Genomic DNA, 8,633 nt, shown 5'->3' with positions numbered 1-8,633 from the left:
CAGGCTGGGGTAGGAATAGCGGGAGGTGGTACCGGTCCCGTTCTGCAGGCGAGAAAACGGAAGAACGAGCGCTTAAAGAATGAACAAGTTCTTTCAGAACCGAACCTCCAGCGAGGGGAAGCGACCTTTTTTTCCTTTTTTCTTTTACTATAGTGCTCTGAAGGAAGTTTTCTGTGTAGTGAGCAAGCTTACAGAGGGGGTTTTGCTTCGTTTTTTTCACAGCAGGAGCCGCGTACTACAGGAGGGGTCTGGTCTGACTGTACGAGAACAGATCATGCCGGTTTCTGCCCAGGCTTACCCCCTTTAAGGCCGAGCAACCCTCTGAAAGTGTCTTACCCTTTGAAAAACTGCAAGGTATTTCATACAGATGTGGTGAGGCTGAGTTCATTGACATATGTGTGCACTCTGCTTAAATTAAATGCAGAGGTAGCGGCACTGGCAATCATGAAGATGCCTGACATTTCCCAGTATAAAGGCTGTGTTTACAGATGCCTATGACTGTCAAACATCAGCTGAAATTTTCCATCCAAATGTTCGTTTCACACGGGCCCACACTACCGTGCCTTGCCAGGACAGTTCTGTTGGCTGGAGAGTTGGAAAAAATAGTCATGTAACCTAGATGTCATTCTTGTGCTTAAGAAACCCCTGGTGTAGACCTGCGCCTGAGCAGACAAAAATCATTTTGTAAGGCATTCTTCAGGTCTCTGCAAAGGAGTCTGCTGCTCATAAACTCCTCAGAAGCACGATGGAGTGTCACGGCTCAACAAGACAACATGTTAGCTGCATGACAGGAGGTGGCCAGGCAAACACGGGGTAAAATACTCTTGTCTGTTACATAGACTAAGAGACAGTGAGTGCCACCTGATGAATGGTAACCAGAGGAACTCAGCTGTGGCTTTGAGCCCTGTCTCTGCAGACTCTTTAGTGGTTCATAGCAGATAGAGTGTGAGAGTTTAAGATATGATTGTCAGCTACTCATCCATCCCTTTGGCAGTGACCACTGCCTTCACAGTAGAACACTATACATGCTGTGGTGGGCAAGGCCCAGCAGTTTAATTTAAATAAACTAATCCACTAAAACAGACACAGGAATTCTAGCTCTGGTGAAGGAACGCCTATATACTGAACCATATACTCTGGCAGAGGGCCTGAGCAGATACAGGGAAGCAGTAGTCTCTTCTTTCTGTTAGACCTCCTAGTCTGTAGTCACATTTATGGCTTCCTGTACTGATTCAGAATGCATTTCAAATAGCAGAAGGAAAAATTCTGCAGTATGGCAATGCCTAATGTAAACAAGGCACAGCTATAGATGAGTTTGTTACACCTTAAGTAATGTTGGGCACTGCCATTAACGAAACCACGACATATAGTCTGCATCAGTGAAAGCTGAAATGGAATCAGATAACTGGTATCTACCACAGCAAGTATCCAACAAGGAAACAGCAACAAAGGTCAAAAGCAAAGCATTAGAAAGACTGGATGATAAGTTCAAATGCCAAATAACAGAAGACACGTGAACAAAGTAAGAAGCAAAGTAATGGTCTTCGAAATAGAGAATCGACTGTATTTTTCATATGGGTAGGGGGAATGTGTTCAGCATTTGGAAGATAATATACCAGTTTGAATCAGTTTTAAAAACTCTGTTGCAGAATGTACATTTAAGAGGGACAATCAGTGACAATGTTCCAGAAGCGTTTGTCTTCACCCATATCATTTACATAAACAGTGCTGAAGAACAACAGAAAAGTGTGTTTTGCAGTCTTTTCAAGCATCACCTTGACAATGGCTCTACCAGGAGTGTAATGGGTTGTAAAGAGTACTGTAAATTTTTTAGTTCAAACTCAGGCTCTGCTTGAGATAAGTCCAAGCAAAAGTTTATGTGACCCTTCTTTTACTGTGATTCCTGTAATACTTCGCAAAACTCAGGTTCCTAAAGTCATGCTATTTCATGAGAAGCTCAGGTTTTGTTTAAAAAAAAAATAAAATTATCAGCCTTCACTGTGGCAGTGCAAAGCATGAAAAAGTTAATGTAGAGAGCCTGAAGATTCTAGTACAAAAGCTGAAGAAAAGGAACAATTTTTTACTTTTTTTAAGAAGTGCTTCAATTTTCCAGTACCTGGATTACATTATATTGATACATTTATACATGGAGAAGCGCTTCAAATTCTCTTTTAGAGCAACAAAAGCCCGTGGTGGGTTGACCCTGGCAGGACGCCAGGTGCTCACCAAAGCCACTCTATCTCTCCCGTTCCTCAGCTGGACAGTGGGGAGAAAATATAACAAAAGGCTTGTGGGTCGAGATAGGGACAGGGAGGGGATCATTCAGCGATTACTGTCACAGGCAAAACAGACTCGACTTAGGGAAGAAGTTAATTTATTGCCAATCAAACCAGAGTAGGGTAATGAGAAGTAAAACCAAATCTTAAAAACACCTTCCCCACACCCCTCCCTTCTTCCTGGGCTCAACTTTACTCCCGATTTTCTCTACCTCCTCCCCGCCAGTGGCACAGGGGGACAGGGAATGGGGGTTGCTGTCAGTTCATCACACGTTGTCTCTGCCGCTCCTTCCTCCTCATGCTCATCCCCTGCTCCAGTATGGGGTCCCTCCCAAGGGAGACAGTTCTCCACAAACTTCTCCAGCGTGAGTCCTTCCCACAGGCTGCAGTTCTTCAGGCACAGACTGCTCCAGCGTGGGCTCTCCACGGGGTCACAGGCTGCTTTGGGCATACACCTGCTCTGGTGTGGGGTCCTCCATGGGCTGCAGGTGGGCATCTGCTCCACCGTGGACCTCCATGGTCTGCATGGGGACAGCCTGCCTCATCATGGTCTTCCTCACGGGCTGCAGGGGAATCTCTGCTCCGGCACCTGGAGCATCTCCTCCCCCTCCTTCTTCACTGACCTTGGTGTCTGCAGGGCTGCTTCTCTTACATATTCTCACCCCTCTCCCCGGCTGCCATTTCTGTGTCCCAGCAACTTTTTTCCTTCTAAATATGTGATCCCAGAGGTGCCACGACTGTCGCTGATGGGCTCAGCCTTGGGCAGCAGCGGGTCCGTCTTGGAGCTGGCTTGTATTAGCTCCGTCAGACACAGGGGAAGCTTCCAGCAGCTTCTCACAGAAGCCACCCCTGTAGCCCCCCTGTTATCAAAATCTTGCCTGCAAACCAAATACAAAGTTCCACAAGCAGTTCTACTCTCAGCAGATTTCATTGAAAAGTGGAGGTCTCTGTAAATGGCCAATGTTGCAGGGCATTAAGTGTTTACTGCTATGTATCTCTAACAAAGGAATAATTATCAATATGGGATGATATTAAAATCCTGGAACGCCTTCTTGGAAAACAACAGCTAAATAGATTCTTAGTATTGCCACATTGTGAGTTAGTTTTTGAAAGGTTGTTAAAATAAAAAAAACAACGTAACAGAATGATAGGATACATGTTAAATTTGTTCCATTTCCAAGTAAAACAATTAGCTTTCTGACTGTCAATTTTGCAAGCTTCATTTGACATATGCTATCTAGTTCAGGAATATTTTCAACCCTTACTTTGATTCTTAAAGCTTTTTAATTCCTGAGCCTTGTTTACCATAACTCATTTGTCTTGTGCAGCTGACTGAGGCAACGTTAATTACTTTAAGAGCCATAAGTTCTGTGTTTCCTTAGCTATTTTTACCATCATTGTACTGGTGCCTTCTTTGTCCCTTTAGGTCCAATTATTTCATGAGCTGAGCTGGGCATTGGGTTGTTTTCTGTGTTGACTCAAAGGAAAGAAATCTGTCCCACAGCAACAGAAGCCCTCTATAGGCACACAATTACTTCTAATTCAGTTGACCTGGTGACCAGAAGTGTCCCCTCTGCAAGACGGCAGAAACTACTAATGTATCTTCTTAAAGGTACATTATGGAAGCCCAGTCCAGCTCTGATTTGATGCTAATATACAAGAAATTGCTATGGACCTGAAGCTTACTCTCCGTTAAGGAAAAATCTTTTGTTATCAGCTTGCAAATGTTGTGGCAGAACAGTACCAGCACCATTAACTAAGCAAGTTTTGCTCTTTCAGTTGCACTACTAAGTTCACAATTCAGCGTGAGTATAATACCTGAATTTTAGATGGATACATATCTTTACAGTTGTTTCATAAATATGTGTTTGCAATAGAAATGTGGATACTGAAAATTAATTCAGCCATTCCCCATGGTGCCATGTTTTGCAGTTCAAATTCTCATTCTGCCACTGAGTGCAGTTATAATTTGAGGAATGTCATACAGTAGTGTTATTGTAAGATGAAGATTGTTAACCTGAGCTATTGGAAAAATCATTTTACAAAAAGTTCTAAAAATAAAATGTTGGCTTATGAAAAACACTTAAAGAGAATGGCTAATTTCAATTAATATATTTTTTTACTAATAAAAGCAAACATAGTTTTAAAACCCAGTGCTTCGAATTGAGTAATTTTCTATTTGTGAATACTTTGTTTTCTTTGACTTGCAATGACTTTGTTTCAAAATGTAAATTTACTTAGGAGTTAAAAAAATTAAAAGAGAAAATAGAATTGAAATTTTTTTAGATATTTCGACTGACCTGATCTGTCTTGTCTTTCAGTTCACAGATTAAAGCTTTTCTGTGTAAGCCTTGCTATAATGTTTAGAAAAGGCAGAGAAAGTGTATATTATACTCCTACAGGAAAATTAGTTCCCTTGTAGCAGAGCTTTACTGAGAAGTAGTATTTATGATCTGGTGGATACCACAACTCAGTGAGGTTGTTTTCTGGAAATTATACTTAATCACCAAAAAAGGCTATATTTCACTACAGCTGTAAGTCTCTAATTACTGTGAAACAGGGTGATTGTTCTAAGGAACATTTTCACACAAACTTATATGCAAATTGATTTACAAAGCCCAAACAGGAAAAAAATCCCTGAAAACATAATTCTCATGATAGACAGCTGATTTACTGCTATGTCAGCAACTCGTGATGTTATACGAGTCAGGTCTGACTTAAAAAATTGCTTGTTACTACCCATCAAACCAGAAGAAACAAGGAAGGAAGGAAGGAAGAGACTGAGGAAGGGAGGAAGGAAGATCAGTAATCATTAACATAACAGAGAAAGCAACTTTTGTAAAAAGTGCATCCCCCAAAATGCCCAGAGACTCTGTTGCAGAAAGTTTATTAGTTTTGTGCATAACAGAGAACATCAAGATAAATCTCCATTTCAAAACTCTAACAATATGCCTACTTAAACCAGTGCTTTGGATATCTTTGCTATCTATCTAGCAATTTTTCATTTTCCACTTACTGACAGATCAGTCCCATCATTCTTATTTTCAACAATTCCATAGAAATACTCAGGCAAGTGCATTGAATGCTAGGCCATGGGGTGTTATGCAAGGGTATGAAGAACAGATACATCGTGCAATGGTTCTTGACAATGTGGGGAAGAAGCAGAATCTGAACATGCGCCAAGCAACTGTCTTTGTTCCTGCTCTAGTCCTGCCACAGTTAGTTCAGCAGCTCCATTGCTGGTCTAGCCTCCGCTGCCAGGACTGGAATGAGCAGGGGAAGCAGCTGACACTTTAATTCTCCTATCGCCTTAACAGCAGCTTGGAATGTGACTCACCAGCATGGGAGAGGAAACAAAAAGTAATTCCTGGGAGTCAAAGTAAGCCCTCTCTCCGGTCCTGCAAGGGGCTATGCAACGCTTCTCCTCTGAGTATGTTGCCTCACTAGCAAGAGCACCGTTCTACTTATTTACACAGCTTTCTTAGGTCTGTCACCTGTTATGCACTCCTTGTAGATTAAGGGAAATAATAACAGATGTGTTTAAGTCCTGCTCCACATCCTGGGTTTGCTAAGTGGCTGTGTAGACCAAAACAGGCACTGCTGTGCAACAGCTTTTGCTGGATGTCTGAAATCCAGGTTACAGTGGATATGCTTCTGCACAAATCACAGCGTCTCATTAGGCAGCCTGTCTGGATTGGTGCAGGGGGGAACAAGGGGTAGAATAAATGCTACTTTGATAAAAAGGCTGTAAGTAACATATGATTCAAGTTTTTCCTGGTACTGTTCAGTAACCCTTGTTTAACAGCAGCTAGATTCAGTCATTCAAGCTGTAAAATCTGTACAATTCTTTGGGCACATGCTAGCCACCAATATTAGGAGTTAGGACATCTGCAGAGGGAATCTTCTGGGAAGAAAGTCTCTGTTTTTCAGTTGAGTTCATGTTGGGATTTATATATAGATGTGGATTTTTTTTCTGTCTGGCAATTAAAAATAAATTAATACCACAAAGTTCAGGATAGAATGATGAACCGTCAGCATGTGCTATGTTTGTTGCTGTCCTTTAATTAAGTACAGATTGGGAAGTAATATGATTCAAGGGCAGAAAGAGCTATGGTGGGGATGAAGAAGGGAAAGGCTAGGAACAGGAAAGAGCTACACAGTCAAGTGGTCTCCTCTCTCATGGGAGGAGAAGGCAGTTGGAGAGGACACTGCAATACAATTCTCTCCTGCTACCCCATAAATATGCTTACATATAGTTAATGCCCAGAAAGAATGTAGCAGAGATGCAATCCCCCAAAAAACACAGATGTCTGACATGGATCCCATGTGAATTCTTCACAAAATATGGAAATGTACTTAAGCCATCTAAAATACTAACATTCTTAAATATTAACATTTTGTAATTAACTAATTAAATTCCTGCTCCAGAAGTGACAGATTCTCTGAGTCCAACACAAGCTGTGTGGAAGTGCTGAATATGGAATGATGCTTCACACTCTTAGTTTTGCCCACTGTCAAGAGATTCATTCTCTTTTTCTAACTGCAGATAAGTAAGTTAACTAATCTTACTATATGTAAAATTAAGTGTGCAGTCACCACAGTCTTGCTAGCCTGTGTGATGGAGATAGATATATTCTGTTTAAAAAGCTGGCTGTACTGCCAAGTAAGGCACCATGTCATCAAGGCCCGATTTAGCAGGAGCTTACTCCATACGCTCTGTGGAAGCCTTACACTTCCATTTATGGCTATTCACCAATTATGTCACAAGTTAAGAGTGGAAACTTTATCCTTATGATTGGCATTCTGGCACATGATATGCAAAGAATAAAACACAACCTACAAACAGGTCCTGCTGCCACAGACTTGCAGATTTCAGGTCTGATTTTCAGAGTTGAAGTACTCAGAAGTACTACTACTGCATCCAATGAGAGTAACACAAGACTAGGCCCTCCAGGCTGTAATGCTCAGATGACATCATGTGCTATAACCATGACAAAATATGTCTTACAGATACTGCCAACTGTATGGCAAGAGAATGGCCTCTTCCACGTGATGATCCACTTGTGCACTGCAGAATCCTGGCAGCAAATTACTTCATGGTCTGAAGTCCACTCCTTAAAAGCTAGCATGCTCTCTGTGTGTTCATCCTTTTCAGTGGTGGAATTACTGGGTAAAATGAAAAATCTCAGCTGAGGCACAATGGTCTGATCCTGGCAGCTGGGCAGTGATAATACAGAAGTGAAACACGCATTCTCAAATATGTCCTGGCTATCTAACTACCAGCCCTGGGGATGCTAGGTAGTAGAGGTAACAGAGAAAAATGCTGTTTTTCTTGCTGTACTAACAGATTGGTACATGAAGCAGAGACTGAATTTATAGTACAGATCTACTGTCCATCCGTTTAAAAAGCCAGGGATTTTTAACATTAAGTCAAAGCATATACAAAGTTTAAAAATGCAGAGCAGGAAATGTTCCCCTGATACCTTTTCTGATAATAAACAAATCTGAAGGAAGATACACACTCGATATAATGATTGTTTGGTACAGGGATTCCTTGTCTTATATATACTGGCTTCTACAACAATATATCAAGGTAGGAAAAGCAAACTGTTATCATCCCTGCTCTAAGTCACAGTGTCTCTGACAAGGACTCAAGCTAAAACTGTTAAGGAATACAATAAAAATGGAAGAAGAATTCAGCATGGAAAAAGAGCTCCTTGGAATGGGGGGGTGGGGTGGGGTGAGGATTTTAATACCAGTTTTCTTCCTAAGTTTTTTGAGGAAGTCACAATATATATAAGTCCCTCAGTTCACCAACCAAGTTCACTGGTTTTTTTAGAAAGTGCTTTGAGACCTAGGGATTAAAACCACGTATTTTAAGAAAGAGTCCGGACAGAATTCCAGTGATTCCTTAGCAAGTGTCAATAACATGGTTTTGATCACTTTGCATAGTTGCTTAAATGTTTCCTTTGTTTTTGCACCCACTGAAAAAGACATTGTTAACTTCACTCTTCACTGCCTGCTCTTTCGGGCCCTGCCATTTGAGGGAATACTGTTGGATAAAGAACTCGGGATTTTTCTCTTTTTAAGAGTTTCTCTCTCTCTCATGTCAAAGTAATTTTTCAGCATACATACTCTAAATTTTAGCTGACAAACTGATTTTGCAAGGAAACTTATTTTATCTTCTGACCATAGCTGACGAAAAGAAGAAAAATTTCTTACAGCATGTATTGGTTTTATGTGGCAAGGTTTTGGTAGCGGGGGGGGTTACAGGGGTGGCTCCTGTAAGAAGTTGCTGGAAGCTTCCCCTGTGTTGGAGAGAGAGCGAGCCCATACCAGCCGGCTCTAAGACGGACC

This window comes from Haliaeetus leucocephalus, unplaced genomic scaffold (assembly GCF_000737465.1).
Source record: "Haliaeetus leucocephalus isolate CR32 unplaced genomic scaffold, Haliaeetus_leucocephalus-4.0 Scaffold849, whole genome shotgun sequence".
Classification (NCBI taxonomy): Eukaryota; Metazoa; Chordata; class Aves; order Accipitriformes; family Accipitridae; genus Haliaeetus; species Haliaeetus leucocephalus.
This window is presented reverse-complemented; position numbering follows the sequence as displayed.